Raw genomic sequence first — 22717 nt, forward strand, 5'->3', positions numbered from 1 at the left:
ATCAAACAAATAGCACATATTTGAAAAGAACACTTTTGTTAGACAGGGAGTGGGGATTTTTTTTTTGACAATCATTCTGAATGTGAGTCAGAGTGTAGGTTTGAGTGGGTGGCTGTGTGGGAGGATACATCTGTGGGTGTCAGAGTGAGACAGACATAGATAAATAGCTGCAGTTCAATACCTAGTAAAATGTCTATAATAGTAAAATAAATTTAAAGGCATAGATTTTTTTAAGTAGAGCACTTTAAAATCGTCTTAGACACATAATCTCTACAGACAGGCTTATTTAAGAACCCAATTGCTTTCCACAAAGGGTTTAAATTACCCCTCTTTATACAATACCAGGTAATTTCATTTGCAACCTACTTGAAATTTAGTGATTATCACAAATGAGACTCCCTCCATTCCTGACAGTCACAACTTTTAGAAAATGGAAAAACTGAGATAATTTGGGGGCATTCCTTATCCAGGAGATGACCCCCTTCATACATCTTGCATGTTGCCAGGACAAGAAGTTGGGAGCAAAAATAAAAAAGCTTACCAGGAAAAAATAATACATTTTCAATGATTGGGTGGCAAGGATTTGTGAGTGGTTGTAATTATGGACTAGATGGATGGTTTCATAGATTGCATGCCACAATTGGGGAATACAAAGAACCACCCCCAGATAGGGAGTTGGCTACATAATTGCTTGTCTGATATTATTTTAGAGATTAATGGGTAACAGGGATTCAATGGATAGAGGCTGGTAACAAGTACCAAGTATATTTCTCTGGTCTTTTCTGCCACCAATAGTGACATTATTATATACTTGGACCCATGTAAGTCCTTAATTCATTGGCTGCTTAGACCTCTTCAGTAAATTAAATGCCCCCAAGATGACAGACATGATGTATTACTACGATACCTTGCAGGGTCGATTTATCTAATATATTAAAGAAACATAGAATGTTAGGGCTAACGAGACCACAGAGATCTGATATCTACCACACTCCTTCAGACCAGAAGGATAATATAGCCCCACCTGAAGTGTAATGGTTCATCCTGGGGGAAACAGCTAGCTTGTGACAAAGTCAGGACTGATTCTCAGTACAGGGTCCTTTCTATCATCCATTTGGATAAGTGGCATGAGATGGTTCAATTAGAAAAAATATATCTATTATAAAGATATACATTATATGTTATGATTATTTTATAAATCTAACTTTAGAACAGTGCCACAAACTCTTTTCTCTTGCCTTCTACCTAGCCCTTATATTTGAATAGCCAATGAACTCTGGATTGACTGGTCATGGCCTCTCGTTTAATCTCAGGCATGATAATTTGGGCCAAATGCTCTTATCTTAGGAAGGTTCTTCCTTTCCATGTTGTTAATTGACTTCACCCCTTTCCTAGGGGGTAGAGATCTAACAGCTGCTGTCTTTTCTTTTCTCATATTTTATTCAACATGCGTTTATTAAACACAGATTATATTCAAGGCCGTGTTATAGATTCAATTAGGCATAAAAGGGAAGAAAGGAATTAGTATAGTATAGTTGGCCCAAGAAGGACAGTAACCCAGGCTCCTTAGGTCCCCATTGTGGAAGCATCCCTTATAGATTCTTATAAATTGCAAACCTTCTTAAAAATATAAAATGGATTACTTGGGGATTAGTGGAGTAAACATACAGAATTGGAGGGAACTAATAGGATGGCTATACGCCTTATTATCTCCCTTCTATTGAATAAATTCCAGTAGCTCTCTATCACCTCTAGGATCAAATATAAATTGACTATTTTTATTTTTAAAGCCCTTCATAACTTGGTCCCTTCTTTTAAAAAAAAAAGGGCAATTGAGGTTAAGTGACTCGCCCACAGCTTGTCACACAGCTAGTAAGTATCTGCGACTGCATTTGAACTCAGGTCCTGACACCAGGGCTGGTGCTCTATCCACTGTGCCTCCTAACTGCCCCTAACTTGGTCCCTTCTTCACTTTCTAGTCTTCTTAGACCCCTTTCAGGTCCTCTGCAATCCAGTGACACTGGCCTCTTTGCCAGTAGTTCTTCACACAAGACACTCCATCCCCCAACTCTGAGCATTATCTCTTGCTCTTCACATGTCTGGAATGCTCTCCCTCCCCACTTCTCTCTCCCACCTTCCCTGACTTCCTTCAAGTCTCAGCTAAAATTCCACCTTCTAAAAAGCAACTTTCTGGGTTCCCCTGAATCTTACCTCTTTCCCTCTGAGATTATTCCCAATTTATCCTGTCTACATGTTGTTTGATTTCATGTTGCCTCCCCCATTAGACCATTAGAGGTCCTTGAAAAAAAAGACTTAAAAAAAACAACAATTTTCTCTGTATCTAGAACTTAGGACAGCACCTGTCACATAGCAGTCACTTAATAAATACTATTTGACTTACTGACTCGATTACAGGAAAAAAAATTTCCCCACTTTTTCATATGTATAGAAGATATGAATCTTGCAGTGGCAGGGGGAGGATAGAAATGGGGAGAAAATTTGTAATTCAAACTCTTGTGGAAATCAATGCTCAAAACTAAAATATTAAATAAATAATAATTAAGAATAATAAAAAAGAAGATATGAGTCTTTTTCCTTTCCATTCTTCTCTAGCTGAAAAGTAAACTCTCACTTAGACCTATGGCCTTCTCTGCCATTCAGCTGTATTTGGGGCTGCTAATATTTGGAATAAATAATAATGGCCAGATGTAGGGAAGATATGAATGCTGGTCTATGTTATATATAAATGTGTCTCTCTGACTCCGTGTCTAGTTACACTATAAAATAAAATATAAATGATTTGGAGATTACTTTGCATTTTCTACATCTCTTTTCTCCTTTACTAGGAGGGGATAAGGGACTGGACCTGTGATTTAATTAGTAATGTGGAGCCCCCAGATAAGGAAACTCCCTTTATCAAAGTGGGGTAGCAATGTTACTGCAACTTATGGTCTTTACAAGTTGCTTAGAGACCAGAGGTTGAGTGAGTTGCTCAGAGTAACAAGGCCAGTGTGTATCATAAGTGAAACTTGAACTTCCTAGATTCCTAGATTCTAGGCTTACTTTCTATGCACTATGCCATGCTGCCTCTCTCTCTTTATTTTTACTTTTAAATATATTTTTATTTATTTAGTTAAATTTTCCAATTACATTAAAAAAATTTTTAGACATTCATTAAAAAAAATTTTGAGTTCAAAATTCTCTCCCTCCCTCCCACCTTTTCCCCACCCTTTGAAAAGGCAAGAAATATGATATCAATTATACACGTAAAGTCTTGTAAGACTTTATTTCCATATTAGCCATGTTGCAAAAGAAAAGAAAACGAAAGTGAAAAAAACTATGCTTCAATCTACACTCAGAGTTCATCAGATCTCTCTCTCTCTCTGGAGGTGGACAGCATTTTTTATCATGGGTCCTTTGGAACTGTCTCGGATCATTGTCTTGATTGGAGTAGCTAAGTCTTTCACAGTTGATCATCATCACAATGTTTTTCTTACTGTGTACAATGCTCTCCCGATTCTGCTCACTCTATTTTGTATCAGTTCATATAAGACATCCCAAGTTTTTCTGAAACCAGACTTCTCATCATTTCTTATAACACGTAATATTCCATCACAATCATATACCACAACTTGTTCAGCCATTCCCTAATTGATGGGCATCCCCTTGATTACCAGTCCTTGACCACCACAAAAAGAACTGCTATAATTATTTTTGTACAAATAGGACCTTTTCCCTTTTCTTTGATCTCTTTGGGGTACAGACCTAGTAGTGGTAGTCATGTTGCCTTTCTTTTGTAAGCATGGAAAATTGAGCACTGGAGATAGTCACAGAGGATTACAACATACGCTAAGATAAAGAATAATAAAATAACTTGATTTTATTGGTGTGCTTCTGTCTAGCACAGAGGGGAGTATGGCATCTCCCTGCCATGATCTCTTATTTTTTAGCAGAGGGTCTTCTAGAAAATAGATGCTCAATAAATGTGTGACGATTATGACCAGGCCCATGTTATCAAATTCCTCGGAGTCATCCACCTTTTACATGGTAATTAGAAGCTAGAACTGTGGGAGAGAAGATTCTCATTCTTTCTTAATCGGTGAGAGAGAGAGAGCGCTGGAGTCAGGAAGACTCATCTTCATGAGTTCAAATCCTGCCTCAGATGCTTACTAGCTGTGTAACCCTGGCCAGTCACTTGGTACCTGAGAATTGTTACATATCTATTATTCCTTTTCGCTTTACAATTATGTGATGCCTTTGTATTTTTCAAAAATTAAAAAAATTGTATTCCACTGTATCAGATACCATTACTGCCACCTCTATACTTTTGAAACTCAAAGTTCCAAAATGTTCTATTTTAGACCAACCTCTTACTTTGTATATAGTTATATCTTTTCATATAAAATGTATTTCTTAAGGGCAAAATACCTACGAATTTTGTGTCCTGATGTATTCTATAATATTTTTTCTTTTAATGACAGAAATTAGATCACATTTATTGTGATAAGAAATAAATTTGTTTTCTACCATATTCTCCTTATTATTCCTGATGTTGTATAGAAGGAATACATTCTATCTTAATCTTCATTCATTTCAACAATTAAAGCTAGAAAATAAATTTATATAGGTAAATGAACTGTTGATTGTCGTTTTTTGCTGAGCATGGAAAATCTTTGCCTTTGAGATTAACTTAAATGAGGGCCCTCTAATTGAGATCTTTGACTAATGAATCAACATACTATAGAGCTGAACCACATCAATATTGACATTCTCAGAATAAACAAAAGGAATTTGTAGGTAAGTGAATATATTGTTCCAAAATTTTCCTTGGAAAAGCGAACGAAAGGATTAGCAGAATCTTTTTTTCATGAGAATAAAGGCTACCAAAAATGTCTGGAACATTTTGCTATTTTATCTTGAAATGCTCACGGTAAGCATTTACAAAAAGATTACCATAAAGATAATTGAAACCTAAATACTATCACCCATTGCAAAGGATGAGGAATTCTATAAGTACCTCAATAAGACCCTCAAAATTAAATTAACATGTACCCCAATATATCTCAATATCTATCTATCTATCTATCTATCTATCTATCTATCTATCTATCTATCTGATATCCAAAATGAATAGGAAACAAATAGCAATGAGACAGACAAAAAGGTAGTGCCTACAATAAATGAGCCCCCACAGGATAGGAAAAAACAGTTCTCAAAAGAATAGTTGCAAACTCAATGTCCATGTGAAAGAATGTTACAAATAGTTAACAATAAGAGAAATGCAAATCAGCACAAAGATGAGGTTTAAACTAATATCCAACAAATGAACAAAGATGACAAAAGATGGAAATAATCAACATTGGAGGAGTTGTAGAAAGACAGACACATTAATGCGTTGTTGTCAGCACTATGAATTGGTCCCATTACTGGAAAGCAACTTGGAATTACACTGAGAAAGCGACCCTTGACCAGAGATCCCACTCCTAGACATATGCCTCAAAGAAATCAATGATAAAAAGAAAATTTGGTATTTATGCCAAAATTTCTATAACTATCTTTTTTTAGTAGAAAAAACTGGAAATAAAGTACGTGTCCATTGATTGGGGAATAGCTAAAAAAACTATTGTTTCTAGTTTATTCTTTGTTATAATAGATGCCTGTTGGTGGTGGTGAGGTGGGGGATACATTAAGAAATGTGTCTAATATAAAAATAAAAGATAATAATAACAATAATAGCTAATATTTATATAGCATTTACTAAGTGCCAGGCATTGTGCTAAGCATTTTATAATTATTATTTTATTTGATCCTCAAACAACCCAGGGAGGTAGATGGTATTATTATTTTCATTTTACAGATGAGAAAACTTGAGGCAAACAGATGTTAAGTGACTTGCCCAGTAGGGTCACATTGCTAGCATCTAAGGAGGAATTTGAACTCAGGACTTCCTCAACTCAGCACTCTAACCACTATGCTGTCTAGCTGCCCCAAGATATCAATAAACATTTATTTTTTAAAAAGAAAAAATACTCAGTGACTTCAAAGGGAGGATGGTTAAAATGTTGGAAAATATGGTTTGGGAATAAGAAACAAGAGGCGAAAGGCTTTTGGAGTAGACAGAAACCTCTTCCAATATATCAGAAATACTTTTGTCCCAAAAAGAAATGGGAAGACACTGGATATGATGGCCCTCTAAATTAACTTCACATATTCTTTGATATTCATGGGGAGCACAGAAAAAAAGATGCTGAAAAATATAGTATATAGCTCAGTCTAAGCAACAAAAGAGACCAAAGCCTTGTAGTCTATTCAAAAGCCTCTAACATACATACATATATATATATACACATGTGTATATATGTAATACATACCTATACATATATACATCCATGTATGCATATACAATGAATATTATAAAGAAGAGTTGGGAGATGCTAAACATGGCAGGCTTACAGTAGCATCATAAAAAATTGGCTGTGTTAAAAAAGGTATTAGAGACTAATTTTGGAGTCATATCAGAATCAGTCTGTCAGTCAACTAGTTAGAACATAGGACAAAAAAAATCAACATACAATTAGAAAAAAGAATAATGATAAGAAAACACTTTGCACACTTGCAATAGCTTTAATCTGACCTGTTCAAACAAGCCATTGGAAATGAAATGAATTGGACTATTACCAGATCCTGCAAAAGTTTGGAAATGATATTGGAAATGAAAAAGGCAAAGATAATGAGTTGGACTATTACCAGATCCTGCAAAACTTTAACTGATATAAAATATTATTAGATCAAGAGTTCAGAGAGCTTAGTTAGCAAATGCTTGCTCTCTTTGCATAGATGGAAATGGCAAGTAAGGGAAATTCTGGTTTAGAACAAATTTATTTGTAAAATACAATGAAAGATGGGACAGATTGTGTGCAATATGGCCTCATATTTCAATATTCCATTACTCCAATGAATCAAAGAATTACAGTCATAAAATTTAATATTTGGAAGGGACTCCAGTGGCTATTTAGTCTAACCCATATGTAAAAGGAATTCCTACCATAATACACCTGACAAGTAATTTCCAGCTTGTACTTCAAGACTTCCAAGAAGGGGCAACTCACAACCTTTCAAGGTAGCCAATTCTACATTTGGACAGCTTTTTTAGTAAGTTTTTCCATATGTGAAACCCTAAATGTGTCTCTTTGAAATTCCCACGCATTGCTCCTAATTCTACTCTCTGGAGCCAAACAATCCGATCCCTCCCCAACATGAGAATCTTTCAGTAGTTAAAAATGGCTATCAGTTCCAGGTTCAATATAATCAACTGACCTATTTTCTCATCAATTCGGGTATTCATTCCTGTGGCATGCACACACACACACACACACACACACACACACACACACACACAATTCAACCCATCCAGTATAATTCTCATCCATGTCTATCAATAAGAATGCTACTGGTGATCCACCTAACATGCCGTGGGACTTTTTCTTAACATTGTGTAGATGTTACATGGGTTGTGTGGCTGTCAATTTTTCTTTTCTTTTGCTACTTGACCAATCACATTATTTGACAAAAAGTGGTAGAGATGAAAACAAGTCTACAGAAGGCCTACTACAAGTTCCAAGTAAATCTCATCATCCTAAAACACATTTAGGGATGAGACTGGCTGTAGGACAATATAGTCAGATAATTAAATAATTTTGTCACCACATCTATGAGTCTATTTCAATTATCAATGACAATAGAGTTACCACATTGCAATGGCAAGAAAAGTGGGATTTTTGCTGGATTGCATGTGCATTGAGTTCTAGACAATCAGATGATGGCTAGAATTGTATATAAGGAGAGCCCAGAGTGTGAGAGAAGCAGACATCGAGAGGGCATTGAAGAGAAGACATTGAGAGAGCTGCAGGCATTGAGAAGAGAAGAGACAAAGAAGATTGAACTTAGAGGAAGCCTAAAAGAACTGGGAGGAGACCTCTAGAGCAGAGAGGAGATCTCCGAGAGTGAGGAGACTTCTGATGGCAGAGACTTGCTGAAGGAGCCTCCTAACTTTGAAAGCGAATGAAGGTGAGTGGAGCTGTAGGGCAGAGACCTGCCCATGGGAAGGAGGCTTAGCTTAAGCCGCCTTTGAGAGCTGTTGAAGTGAACTGAGCTGTTAACACAGAGCCTCTGGACTTTGGAGGTGAATTGAGATGGTGGTGTTGGTGGTGTGTGTTGCTGCCCTGTTAAGCTTTGTTTCCCCAGAAACAGAAGCTATGGGCAGGAACCCCTGGAGCCTGCTGTTGGGCAGGAACTTGGAATGGAACAATTCTTGTGAGCTGAGACCTGGAGCAGGAGTGGAGAGCTGCTTATATGTGAATCCAGGTGACAGTTGGGAGCAGTCAGCCTACAGAGGAAGAGCCATAGGACTTGGAAGTCACCCTCCAATCAGGATGAAAGAGGACTTTACTTGAATGCTTGTTCTAGTTCTTCTTAGCACTAAGGCGGTCATGTGCCTTTGATTGAGTCTTGCCTTTGATTGAATCAAGAGTCTTTGGTGACCTGCTTAGGTCACAAGAAAGCCTAAGTCATGTGAGTTTGAGTCACATGGTTATGATGCCCTCTGACCCTGTAAAAGTATATACATATACTCTGAGGTTAGCGTTTTGCTTTGGGGGGCTCACTTACTGGAAGAGTGTCATGTGATTTGATCATATGAGACTCTGGGTAGCCATTGGAGCACCCTGGCTTTGAAAAACCCATATGTTGGTGCTTCTCTCTCTGGTAACTATGTGTATAATGTCTTGGAGAGATAGCTAGAAGCCTGTCTGATGATTTGTGTTATTGTGTTCTGTTTATATAATTTCTGCTTGTAATTTCTGTTTGTATTTTCTCTGAAGTTCAGGGTGCTGACGTTTTCCACTGAACTAAGTGAATGATATATGTATGTTTAATTAAAGTGATATTGTAAACCCCTTAAAGTTGCTTTCCTTAGAAAAGCAGATCAAAAAACCTGTGCTAGCAGCCCTCCTGTATGCTGGTGTTATTGGTTTTACACAGCCACAGTAGCAGCAAGTAGTACTGCTGTTACACATATTTGGATCTCAAGACTCCAGTCCCTCATATGCTTTGTGAGAAAGTAGAAATGGCACCTAAGAATATGAATTTTAGAGAGAGTTGCTAGACCAGACCAAGTACACATTGTGAAAATCCATGTTGGAGAATAAACAATTCCTGAAAGTTCAGAGGGATCGTTTTAGTGGATACCTAAGGGAATAAAAGATACCAACAACATGGATGACATTATTATCCAAAAAAGAATATCAAGGAGAGAACAATAACTTCTCACCCATATTCCTACTTTGTTGTTTTTATAAAATCCTTATGATAATGATCTACACAGGCATCAAGGGTATCCTTGATGAAAATATGAGGCAGGGAAAGATAGGTTTTGTCATTTTCTATAGTAGATCATAGTTCTATAGTAAAACATTTGTGTGAAAGGTACAGAGAAAATGAAATTCTGCTATATTTAGTGTTAATTTTTACAAAAGAATATTCTACTCAGTCAAGGAAAGCATATCTTAAAAGGCATTTCTCACACAAGGAGTCTCTCATGCATATGTTAAAGTCACTTATCATTCCTTTCAAGGGCAACCACAGAGGGTATAAGTACCATTGATTACTAATATCAAGGGTGACATAAAATAGGGAAACATATGTTAACCAAAATTTTTCTACATAACCATGGAGGATGTCTCCCATAAGCTTCAAATGAAAAGGGTCCTTATCAATGGTTAGGTCTTCCTGATACTATTTATATATGATAATATGCTGATTTTATCAAGGCCCTAAAGGTTACAAATCCTCCCAAATGAGAGTCATGATTATCTAAAACAATTCATAGGAAAAAGTAAATGGATGAAAAATTCCAATTGCAAATATGTATTTGGAAGACCAATCTACTAACTTAGTACCTCACTATACACATATTTGTGTTCGTGCACATATATACATACATGCATACGTATATCCGCAACAGACATTGCATATTAAGCTCAGGATTGAATAGAAAGAAAAAAGCATGTGAGATTGTATTTGGGAAAGCATGCGGTGCTTTTAATGATCCCAAGCTGCTTCCCAACTCTCAAACACTCATCTTTGAAGACAAATGTTTTCTTTGTGATGCTATATGATTACATATCTTGGGGCACCACAATTTCCAAAAACTCAAAGTTGTAGGTACTCAAGTGTTAATGGAGAGGTGCATGGTGAGTTCATGAAGCCTTAGGATATTTACCTTGATGATCTATGTGCAAAAATAGCATAAGGAATATCTTCTGAGAGAGATCTTCTGGAGCCAATACATAAATATTTACCTTATCTTGCCTAGAACCAAGCATCTACCTCACTTATGAGCCATCAGCTCCAAACCCATTTCCATACCTCACTCCTCTTTCTACCTCCCCTTTATGTGATATCTTCCCATCATGAGGATCTAAGCTCATAAGGTGAGGGACTGTCTTTCTTGGTTATATTTGTAACCCTAGCACTTAGTACAGTGCATGGAACAAAGCATGAGTGTAATAAATCCTCATTCATCCAGTCTATCATTAATCTGTCTATTTATCTATCTATCTACTATTTATCTATCACATATTTATCTATCATCTATCTGCTGGTCTATTTATCATCTATCTACCTATCTATTAGAAAAGGAGGCACATCAGTCATGAAATGAGAATAAAGGATGACAGATAGAGAGACTGAGTGTTCCACTGGCAGATACAAAATATAAAAAGACCTAGGGGAAGCCCTCCAGCATGTCGGACTGATCTACTGTGAAGGCTCTGTGGTAGATCAAGGACAAAAGTCTCAAGAGGCTAGGAACATGAGGAAAAGATAACCATCTGCCCTGCTGAGATGCTGGATGCATTGAAGCTTATCCTCATGACAGTTAAATTACTTTTAAAAGCAGAATCATTTTTTTTCCTCCACCAAAATTCAACTCAAAACAAGTTGAGTCAGAAGATGAAAGATTTGTTTTTTCTTCCCCCACTAAGGAATAACAATGTCATGAACACCGGGCATTTAGTAATAAAGCTTCATAATGGTGAACAGGAGGAAAATGTATAATATTGCATTTGCCATTACTAATAGTAATGGTTATAAAGCTCTGTGAACTACAATCCTCACTCAGAACAATTCCATATCTCTACAGCTTCGACCCATACATCAAAATTCATTGATATCTGTCAAAAACTAGCAAAGTTAGATCCATTCTAAAACCTTTTCTTTCTAGGCATTGAACAGAAGCACAAATAAAGTTTAAGGCACACCTTGATGTCTTTTATTAATGCACCAGCTTCCATCATGATTAGTCTACCCTTTGGCAAATTACCAGGGAGAAGACAAAGAAAACTAAAATGACAAGAGTTCATTTTCTTCAGTCTAGTTGCTTCATTGAATCACAATATTATATTAGTATCTTACATTTCTATAGGGTTTTTTCCCCAAAGCAACACTGTTAAAGTGACAGATGAGAAAAATGCTGGGAACTATGGAATAATTTATTTTTATTAATTATAATTTTAGACACTAGCTGTGTGACTCTGAGCAAGTCCCTTAACCTCTGTCTGCTTCAATTTCCTCGTCTATAAAGTGGAACAATAGAACTTACCTCCCAGGGTTGTGGACAAATGAACAAATGTTTGTAAACTGATCTGTAACCTTAAGGCACTATGTAAATGCTAGCCATTATTTTTATATTAATTAATAATAACAATATTGCCACAAGCTATGTGGTATTGAACAAAGCAGATGAGCTCTCTGGGCCTTCCCAGAAACTAAAATTACTCTAACCTAGGAGTACAGACAGCTAGGGGGCGCAGTAGATAGAGTGACAGGCCTGGAGTCAGGAGGACTCATCTTCCTGAGTTCAAATCTGGCCTCAGACCCTTACTTAGCTGTGTGACCCTGATCAATCCACTTAACCCCATTTGCCTTAGTTTCCTCATCTGTAAAATGAGCTGGAGAAGGAAATGACTAACCACTCCAGTATGTTTGGCAAGAAAACCCCAATGGGGTCATGAAGAGTCAGACACAACTGAAAAAACAACCGAAAACCCAGGAGTTGGCATCCTATGGCTTGGACCGGAGATGACACACATTGCTATGCTGCTCCCCATCATGCATGCCCAATAGCTTCTTTTCCCCTCATTCCTGAGGACAAAAGAAGAAGAAGAACACACATATAATCTAGAGGGAATGAATCTCCAATATTTTCCAATGAGTACATTAGCAAAATTTTATTTATATATTTATATCCTATGAGCAGGTCAATACCTTGGTGTTCTGAACTCTCCCTTCCTCTTGCCCCCCCCCCTCCACCATACACAGCTCTAATCTCCAGTACTTTATGGGCTCATTAGTATTTCTCCGTCCCCTCTGCCTACTACTGACTTCAGAGCTTGCCACTTCAAGTATCATATCTTTCCAAGGCTTTCATCACCACAGTCTATGAAAAGGCTGAAATTATTCCATGGAGATTAGCACTGGGATCTGACACATAAACACTCTGGGTTTCAAGTCTCAAAAGGATATCCTCCACCAGCTCTGGCATTCCCTCTCTCCATGTTCCAAACCCCTTAAGGGATTTGCACCCAAAGTGATTGAAATGTCTTTCAGAGATCCACACCCAAAGTCACCCCCAATCCTACTCAGCACTGACTCATGGCCTGCTCTGACTCATATCTCACACTCTAAACCCAGAAGTGGCTCCAAGGGTCTGCAGGCAGAGGTGATAACTGCCTACACTTATACAGTTCTTTTGTTCTCACCCCTCTCTCCTGCTCCTCTTCATAGATACTAGCTCACCATCCCACTCAGTTAAGTCCAATTATGTAGAGATCACCCTAAGGGGCCACACTTAGGAGAAACCATCCTTCCTAACTACTCAAGTGCTACCACCATGTAGGGGGTGGCTGATCCCAAGCCCATGGATTCACTCTTCCTGCTCCATTATACTTTATAGTCCCAGGGGTGATGGACTGCTGAAAACAGCTCCCACAGTGGCAATCTGACTTACCTAAAACTCTCATCCTTAATACTTGGAAGCTATAGAGGATTGACCTTTGGAAAATAAAATACAGGATGGGTATATGTCAATGGGGAATGTGAGAAGGTCAAGGTATGAGTAGGTTGGGAATAGTATGAAGACACTTAGCACATCACTGGGGAAAGGCTAGGTAATTTGGCTTAGGATGGGAGTTGGGGTGGGGAATGGAAAAGGGGAATAGGTACCAGGAGCTGAAAACAGGGACCTTTCCCTGCCCCCACCTCTGCCTGCTTCACAATTTTTCTGAGGGCTAACTGCTGTCAGTGTGGATGTATACGTGGGTAGGTTTGGGTCTCTGTGCATCTTTGTGTCACTGCAGGTGGGCGTTTGTGTTTGGGTGAGGGCATATTTCAGAGGATGTGCCTGTCTGTGGAGAGCAATATGGGTTTTTCAGGGTGTGATGTAAATGTATGTGGGCGTTGTGTGAAGGTGTGTTGGCGTGTGTGAATCTACGTGGAGCTTTTTATCTGTGTCAGTGCACATCTCTGTGTGTATATCTCTTTGTCCCTGTGTGGGGAGATATGTATCTGTGTGCATGTATATGTGGGGGAGCTCGTATGGGTGTTTTTGTTTGTGCGTATGTATTTGCTCATGTGTGGTATCTATGTGGGTGAGAGGTGTGTGTGTGTGTGTGTGTGTGTGTGTAGCCATAAGTAAACTTTTGGGAAGGTAATGTAATCCACTGTAGTTTTCTATCCACAGAACAGATGTTCCCTTAGCAGCTACTGGCTGTTCTCATTACGGCTTCCTTGCTCAGGTTGGAGGGAGAATGTCTGAGTGAGTACTTGTGTTCTTGTTTTAAAGCAGGTGTGGGAGCCCAAAGCCCTAGTTTCCTTCCCTCCCAGAGTTACCTGCACTTCTCTTATACTGTTCTTATGAAAAAATGGCCCTGCCTGGGGAGATATCTAGTCCCGATTTTGTCTCTCTAACTAGTTTGTCCTTCCCTTGCCTCCAGCTAGTTACTTCCTTCTTTCCTACTCTATTTGTGAATGGTGTTTGTTAGTTTTTCCCCAGCAGCATTCAAAAGTGGTCACTAATCACTGGTTCAGGAAGAAGGTTTGTGACTATTTCTGGCCTGATGACATCTTATATTGTGTAGAAGACAAATTATCCAGCTGTTTAGTAAATCACAGAATCTGAGCTGGAAGGTATTGTAGAGGTCATTGAGTCCAAACTCCTAATTTGATAGATAGGTAAACTGAGGCCCAGAGATATACTAAATATTCTTCCTTTTAGCTAATTTTCACAAGAAAAAGACCAATGGAACAGTGAACTTTATTCATTTATTTGGGCCCAATTAGATTTTCACATGTGTTTTGAAATGTTTGCCTTTATACATCGAACTGAGATAGGGGTAATTGGTGGCCTACACTGATTGGATGCTAATTTAAATTGTAGGGATTTTGTAGCAATTATTCATGAAAAACTTCCTTATGCAATTGTTTTTATCCCTGTTTTTCTTCACCCTTTCTACATAATAAGACTATTTTACTCAATTTTAGTCTTGTTTGCTTCCACTGATCTTTTTCTGCATAATTAAGAGTCTAATTAAGTTTTTCTCTCTCTGAGCAAATGTCATCTGAGAAACCTGGGTAGCTGCTGATTGTAAACGAAGAAAAATTCATTGAGTCTCCGGAAAAAAAAGTTTAATTTCTTCTCTCAAAGCTACGTCAGCACCAAGCTTCCATTCATTCAGTCACTCCTTCATCAGATATTAATTAAGCATCTGTAATGTGTGGGGTGCTATGTTTGTGCAGAATACAAAGATAAAGATGAGAAGACTGTAACTTCAAGGAACTTACAATCTAGTAGGGAAATTATTACACACACACACACACACACAAACAAACAGAAATAAAGGGATCACACAATTTTAGAATGTGCAAAGACCTTAGAGACCATCTATCACTTCTTCAGTACTGCAGATTGTTTTGAAAGAGGCAAAACTGACAGAAAACTGCAATTGACTAGATTTGGAGACTAAGCGAAGGAGAGGAATCAAAGGTCATAGGACCATAGCTCTAGAGTTGTAAGAGCCTTCAAAGGCCATCGAAGACCAATTCTCTCATTTTACAGATGAAGAAACTATGGCCCAAGAAGATGAAGAGATAGGTAGGAAGGTAGGAAGGAATAGAGATAAGCTTCCAACTGAAGCCTTCTGACTCCTGAGCCAACGTTCTTTCCATTGTACCACAAAACCTGGGTGTATGGGAAAATGGTGGTAGTGTTAATAGAAGTAAGGAAGTCAGGAGGAGCTTTAGGCTTGAGAGAAAATATTGGTAATTCAGTTGTCATGTAGATTTTTAAGGTGAGCATCCAAGTAGAAATATCAAGCAGGCAGTTGTAAATTCGGAACTGGAACTAAATTTGGCTCTTCCTCCTCCTTTGGCATCATAGATATGAACATTCTCTGACATGCTGTTTTCAACTGAGTTGTTGAAGCCATGAACATAGTAGGAGCTTAGCAAAGGAGAAAAGAGAGTGAAACCAAGGGCAGCAACTTGGAAAGTGCCTGTGTTGAGACGGCAGCACTCCCAGTGTGGTACGTATACCCTGCTGACCAGCATTTGAAATCCTGAAAGATAAGGATTCCCAGTCAATTGGTTCTTTCTTCATCCTATGGTTCACAAAGTCTTACCTCCTATTTACCTTATCACTACAATTCATAATCACCTGCTGCTGAGGTAAAAATAGTTTTCTCTGTTAATTAAGAACAATTAAATTAATAATTAATTAAATATAATAATACCTAGCCTTTATTTAGTACTTTAAGGTTTGCAAAGTGCTTTACAATTATTATCTCATTTTATACTTATAACAATCTTGGGTGGCAGGTGCTATTATTATCCTTATTTTATAGTTAAGGAAACTGAGGTAGACAGAGGTTACGTGACTTGCCCAGGGTCACACAGCTAGTAAGTGTTTGAAGCTAGATTTGAATTCAGGACTTCCTGACTCCAGATCTACAGCACTATTCATGATACCACTTTGCTGTTATCATTTTTTAACTCCACAACATTTCTCACGTCCTACTTTTTTTTTTTTTTTTACCTATTCACAAAGCTTTTGTTCAAGTGCTCATCCTTTTTTGCTTAGATCATTGCAATGGCCTCCTAACTGATCTCCCTGCCTCAATTCTCTTTCCCTGCCAATCCATCCTCCACTTGGCTGCCAAAGTGATTTTCTCTAAGAGCCAGTCTGACCGTATTACTCTTCTACTCAGTAAACTCCAGTAGCTTCCTATTGCCTCTAGTATAAACTATAAACTCTTCTCTGGCTGTTAGAACTTCCCAGTGCTCATGCATAGAATGCATTCCCTGTCCACTTCCTCTTCATAGAATCCTCTTTCAAGATGGCACTCAAACACCCTCATTTACACAAAGCTCTTCCTGATTGTAATGGCAAGCAAAGTGGTTTTTTGCTGTTTTTTCTTTTGGAGTGCTTCTCAGCACTAAGGCAATCAAGTGCCTTTGATTGAGTCCTGCCTTTGTTTGAATCAAGAGTCTTTGATTGAATCAAGAGTCATTCATTGGAAACAGTATATATACTCTGAGCTTAGCATTTTGCTTTGGGGGCTCACTCATTGGAAGAGTGTTCACGTGATTTGGATAGACAAGACTCTGGGTAGCCTTTAAGAAGCCACCCCCCTCCCTGCCCCCGGCTTTGAAAACCCAGTTGTTGGTGCTTCTCTCTCTCTGGTAACCATGTATGTATTGCTATGGTCAGACAGTTAGAAGCCTGTCTGTTGATTTGTGTTATATTCTCTGTTTGTAATTTCTATTTGTATTTGCTCTGAAGTTCAGGGTGCTGACTTTTTCCCCTCAAACTCAGTGAATGATATATGTATGTTTAATTAAAGTAAGATTGCTAACCCCTTAAAGTTGCTTTCCTTAGAAAAGCAGATCAAAGAACCTGTGCTAGTAGTCCTCCTGTGTGCTGGTGTTGTTGGCCTTATACCTCCATAGCAGCTACAAGTAACATTGTTGTTATAATTGTCCAATTGCTGGTATCTCCACTTCCTAATTACTTTATATTTGTTCTGTGTTCATCTGTGTATACTTATACATATATGTTGTCTCCCCTAATAGAATATAAGCTTCTTGAGAGGAGAGATTGTTTTTTCTTTTCTTTTTTTTTTGGTCATTGCATTCTCAGTATCTAGCACATAGCAGGCACTTAATAAATGTGTGCTGTTTGATTGAATAATTTCTCTCTCTCTGCACTTTTATCTTTAGTAGCCTCAGTCCTAATTATTCAGTTGTCTATATCCTCTTCTACCCTCCATTGCCATTTCATCCTCTGGGACTCTTCCTTTATGAACAAAATCCCCTTTATCCTGGATCTCTTTGTCTCTTCATCTTTCTATCTTCTGATGTTCATGTCAATCTGGATCTCCCTAGAAGATACTGAATCCCTGGCCACCCTCTCCAATGCTATTCATTCTTTCTCTCTTTTCCCCAGCAGGCTGTGTCAGGAGGAAGGGCTGGCCTATTCCGTGCTCTCCACTGTCACATGCAGACCCTCCCTCTGTTGTTATAACTCTTTACAACTTCACCTTCTTTGTAGTAGTCTCTATTCACCTATATCACCCCACTCGGATCCTTGTTGCTGTGATCTAATGGTCCCCGTATCACTCTCCTGCCTCCTCAAGGAGTTCAATATCTGACTCAGTCTTGCTCTACACTCTTATCCCTGTGCTCATCCTTAGGGACTTCAGGATATATATTGATGCTCCCTCGGGTACCCTGGCTTTTCAGTTCACTAGCCTCTTCAGTTTCTGTGATCTAAATCTTTGCTCCTGTTCCTGAGAAGCAGGTGGTCTTTCACTCTATCAAGGCCAGTCTTTCCATTTGTGCCCTTGATTCCATGTCCTCCAGGCAAATGACTCCAAATTCAATATAATCAGATTTAGTTTTACTCTTAAACTCTAGTCCCACATCTCAGATAATCTTCTTTCCTTAAGGCTTAGTACAGGTGTTATCTCCTCTATGAAGCCTTTCTGGATTCCCTCCCACCCATCCCTCTACCATTATAAGTGTTCTCTTCTTTTTCAAGTCACTTTGTATTATTTATCTGTGGGTATGTGCAATAAACTACAGTAAAATGCAAGTTCCTAGAGGGCAGAGATTGTTTTGTTTTGGTCTCTTTCTGTAATACCTAGGACAGTATCCTACATGTAGTAGAAACAATAAATATTTATTGAATTGGATTAGTGACCAAAATTATCTGTCTTCAGATTCTTCCTGTCCAAGCCTTTCTGCTACCCCCGACTAACTGCCTTTGTTGCTTTAGACAGTATTTCTAGCTTAGATACCTGGTCTCTAGTTTTCCTGCTGTGTTTGGGCAGGCTGTGGCATCAAAATGTTAGAGTCTGGTAAGTACTCACAGAGGTCCCTTGCTTCTTCCATAGCTGCTTTCTAAGCTTGGTTGGTTATTCCTCAATGTTCAAGATGCAATGCCCATCACTTCTCTGGACTTCAGTTTCTTTATCTGCACATAGCATCTGTGGCACCCCCCATATCCAGGAACCTTCTGGAAAAGCAATCCTAGGTCCAAAGTACTCTGTGGCTCTGCAACAACTGGAAACCATTGCTCAAAAGCCCATCAATTTCTTTATTTACACTAATTAGTGAAAAGAAACAATCAGTTCAAAACAAAGGCACTGAATTAAACAGCAAAGTAAGAGAAGTCACAATAGAATATTTTCCTTAAAAACCTGGAGCAAACCTTCCCACAAAGCCCTACACCATCGGTGAGGAGAGTGCATACACATAGGAAGCACGCATGAAATGGCATGTACCTAGAGAACACGTGTGATTGGGCCAGCTCATGCCTTCAAAGCCACAGGATTCCCAGTCTATAGAATTGCAATATTCTTCTAGGACTGCTTCCCACTGGGTATCTCTGTCCATCTCTGCTGCTCCTTGCCTCTTCTCTGTCTCCTGGGTTCTTCATGCTGCTGCCACCTCCTAGGCTTCAGCTGAATTCCTCAGCTGACATGCTACCTCTTCCACATAAGTGGAGGAGTGGGCTCTGTTGTCTCTCTTTTAGCTTAGAGCCTATAGGCTATGTGTCAGCTATTTCAGAAAAGCAGGGCCCTCACATACCTAGTCATTGGACTATGGGAAAAAGCACCTTATTGTATAAGAATAGAGAGAGTCTGCTCAGGTCCCAAAGTCTGCTCCTAGGTCTGAGCTCCTTTGGAACACAGACCTGACAGCCAGTTAATCAGAGCCCACAGATACTTAGTTTTTATTCTGATCTCCTCCTACTAAGGGGATCTGCCTCCTTGTGTCAAATCATTATTGTTTTAATCACTGCTGCTGCTGTTGTTGTTATCATTATTATTATTATCTGACTTAGGGTTATAAAGTCCTTTTTAACTCCAATTAGTCCCTGATTACCAGCATGCATTACGCTTCAAACAATTTGGGGGGCTGCCTCCCAACCAACAGTAAAGGCCTATGTGGACAAGAAGGGGTCCCCAAGATCAGCTGGTGTAATGACAATTTAGATTTGAAGATCTTTCTCACTCATTAATAGGCCGTGTGACCTACTTATATCACAGGAAGCCTAAGTCACATGTGGTAGGAGGAGCTTGCTGAGAGGAAAAGGAAAATGTGTTACAGGAAATGAGGAGAGAGAGAGCAGTTAGAGCTGAGGGAAAGAGCAGACATGTGCTGTGCTGCGAGTGTGTTTGTGGGAAGGCCCCAGCAGGGGGGTGGGGGGTGGAAGTTATGGTGAGGCTCCATGCTGTGATATTGTGTTTTAAGTTCCATGCTATTATGATAAAGTGGGCTTACTGGTTTTGAGAGTTGGTTGCTTCTTGGATGAGTTGGAGTTATTGGTTATGGGATTTGGTTCTCTGGTGTCTAGATAAATGTGTTACTTCTTCTACCTTCTATATGGAGAGTCTCTCATGTTTTGAGCTACAGAACTACATAGGCATATTCACAATTATCGTCAATGTTGTGTTTTTTGCCTTGCTGACATAGCTGGGTCTCTCACACAAATAAGCAGACGGGAGAAGACAAGGACCAAAAAAGTGAGGTGAGGCTAATGTGAGATTGGCTCCTTGCCCCTAAATTTCTTTGTTCCAAATTCCCATGTTTCGTGTACAGGTATAGCCGGTCACAAACCTCCCAGGCTCTGAGAGATGTTTGTAAAATACAAAATGAAGGAGATAGACCAAAAGTGACCACTACACTCTAAATCCTGGTACCTCAAATTGTGATTTTCTACTAGTCGGTATTGCTGCACTTTTCAATGGGGCCTCCTTCCCAATGGGCATCATAGCGTATCTCTACTGCTCCTTGCTGCTCCTTGCTGTTCCTCTCTCTCAGGTTCTTACTGCTGCAAGATTCATAGACTCATAGAGAGTTTAGCTAAGAGAATCTAGTCCATTTATTCTTTGAGGACAGAAAAATGGACAGAAGTCAAGAAGCAGTTCCCCCAAACCAGAAGAAGACATCAGCACCTTTTCCTTTGAAAAGTTACATGCACATGTATAGCCTATAACAGATTGCTCACTGTCTTGGGGAGAGAGGAAGGAAGGGAGGGAGAAAAAAATTTGGAACTCAATATCTTATAAAAGTGAATGTTGAAAACTATCTTTACATGTAATTAGAAAAAATAAAATACTATTTAGTGGGAAAAAAAGAAAAGAAAAGTTACATATTACACTACTGGGGAGCTTTGGATTTGTAGGAGGGCACTGTGGTTAATGATTACCTAAGAGATACTTTGGATTTTGAAAAATTAATGAATTTTCTCATGTTGGCCTATCACACAAAGTAGCCCAAGCAATTTGTCAGGATACCAATCAATCCATGGATCAACATGAATTTACTGAAGGCCTACTGCAAGCAGGCACCTGTGAGTTAGACAAAGAGCTATTAGTAGCTATTAATAATGTTAGTGGCTAATAATAATAACTAACAATAATAACAGTAATTAGTATTTATACAGCGCTTTAAAGTTTGCAATTACAGTTATTATCTCATTTGATCCTTATAACAACCCTGGGAGGTAGGTGCTGTGATTAGCTCCATTTTACAGATGAGGAACCTGAGGCTGAGAGAAGTTAAGTGATTTGCCCAGGATCACACAGAGTATCTGGGGCAGGATTGCAACTCAGGTTTCCTGATTCCAAGTCCAACACGCTGTGCCACCCAGCTGTCTAGACAGGGTCCTTGTCCTAAAGGGGCTTATGGTCTAATTAGTGCCAGACCATTGGACAGTTTCTAAGGAACAGCATGTTCCTACTGCATTCTTGTTTTCTTTCTCTCTGCTGCTGGAAAAGTATAAAAGGTATTTACCTTTAGGGAAATGGTTCATTGTTCCCTGCATTAATACAGCTTTCCCAAATGTCTAACTTACCTCCAAGGGAGCTGTTTATGCTGCTGGAGAATATACTTTAAGGTCTTTTAGCAATGTATTATGTGCAGGAAATTTGAGTAGGGCAGAATATGTATTAGTATGAAATAACTCTCTCTTTTCAAGTAGAGTCAGGTATGCCTGGTGGATATGTAGATCTTTCTTTCATAGATTATTGTTCATATAACTTTGGAATTAATTTGTACATCTTGGGAATTAGCTGTAAATCTCCTTTAAATAAGTAAAGGAATAAATATTTTGAAATAACAAAACTTGGGATCTGGAATATAGCCCAGAAAAAAATTGTTGCAAGAAAAGACTAAGAAAAAAAGGTTAGAATGACAACAATGAATCTTAGCTAACCTATGTACTTGTTTTATCTTGTTTGGAGAACAGAGAGAGATTTGAAATGATTCAAAAGCTAGGACCAGGTGGAAGAAAAAAAATGCTTTTATCTTAGTGGCCTCCTCCAACTTTTCAAATAGTACCTATGTGTGATAGAGTAAATATAGCAAGTAATAGCAACTTTGAGCTAAGGGTCCAATTTTTCTAAAGCCCGATATACAACCATGCTGTTTCCCTAGCCAGCTTCCCATCTGATCCATTTTCATGAAAACATTAGCATGCCAATCTTGTAAGCCTGCTTTGAGACCCTCAAATTGAGCCTGCTTATGCTAGCTGGGCAAAGCTTTCCAATAATAAAAATAATGCCTAGCATTTATATAGTGCATTAAGGTTTGCGAAGAACTTTATGAATATTATCTCAATTTATCTTTGTAGCATTCTTCGGAGGTAGTTGCTATAATTATCCTCATTTTACAGATGAGGCAACTGAGAGAGATTAAGTGACTTGCTCAGCTAGCAAGTGTCTGGGGCAGGATTTGAACTCAAGTCTATCCTGACTTCTGGTTGAACTCAATTCACTGTACCTCCTCACTTCCCCTTCTGTGTTTTGCAATGGTTAAGTTCTGACATATTAGCTCTTTCTGAATTTGTACTTAAAAAATCAAACATTGATCATTTTCTACGTTAAAATTGATTTATTATCACACATGACTTAGCTGCTTCCTATCTGTGTGATCGTGGATAAATCATTTCTCCACTCTGGGCCTCAGTTTCAACAATAATAGCTGACATTTATAGAGCATTTACTGTGTACCAGGCACTGGACTAAGGACTTTACAATTATGATCTCATTCAATCCTCAGAACAATTCTGCCAGCTAGGTACTGTTCTCATCCTCGC

This window comes from Trichosurus vulpecula, chromosome 2, assembly GCF_011100635.1.
Source record: "Trichosurus vulpecula isolate mTriVul1 chromosome 2, mTriVul1.pri, whole genome shotgun sequence".
In the NCBI taxonomy this organism is placed as follows: domain Eukaryota; kingdom Metazoa; phylum Chordata; class Mammalia; order Diprotodontia; family Phalangeridae; genus Trichosurus; species Trichosurus vulpecula.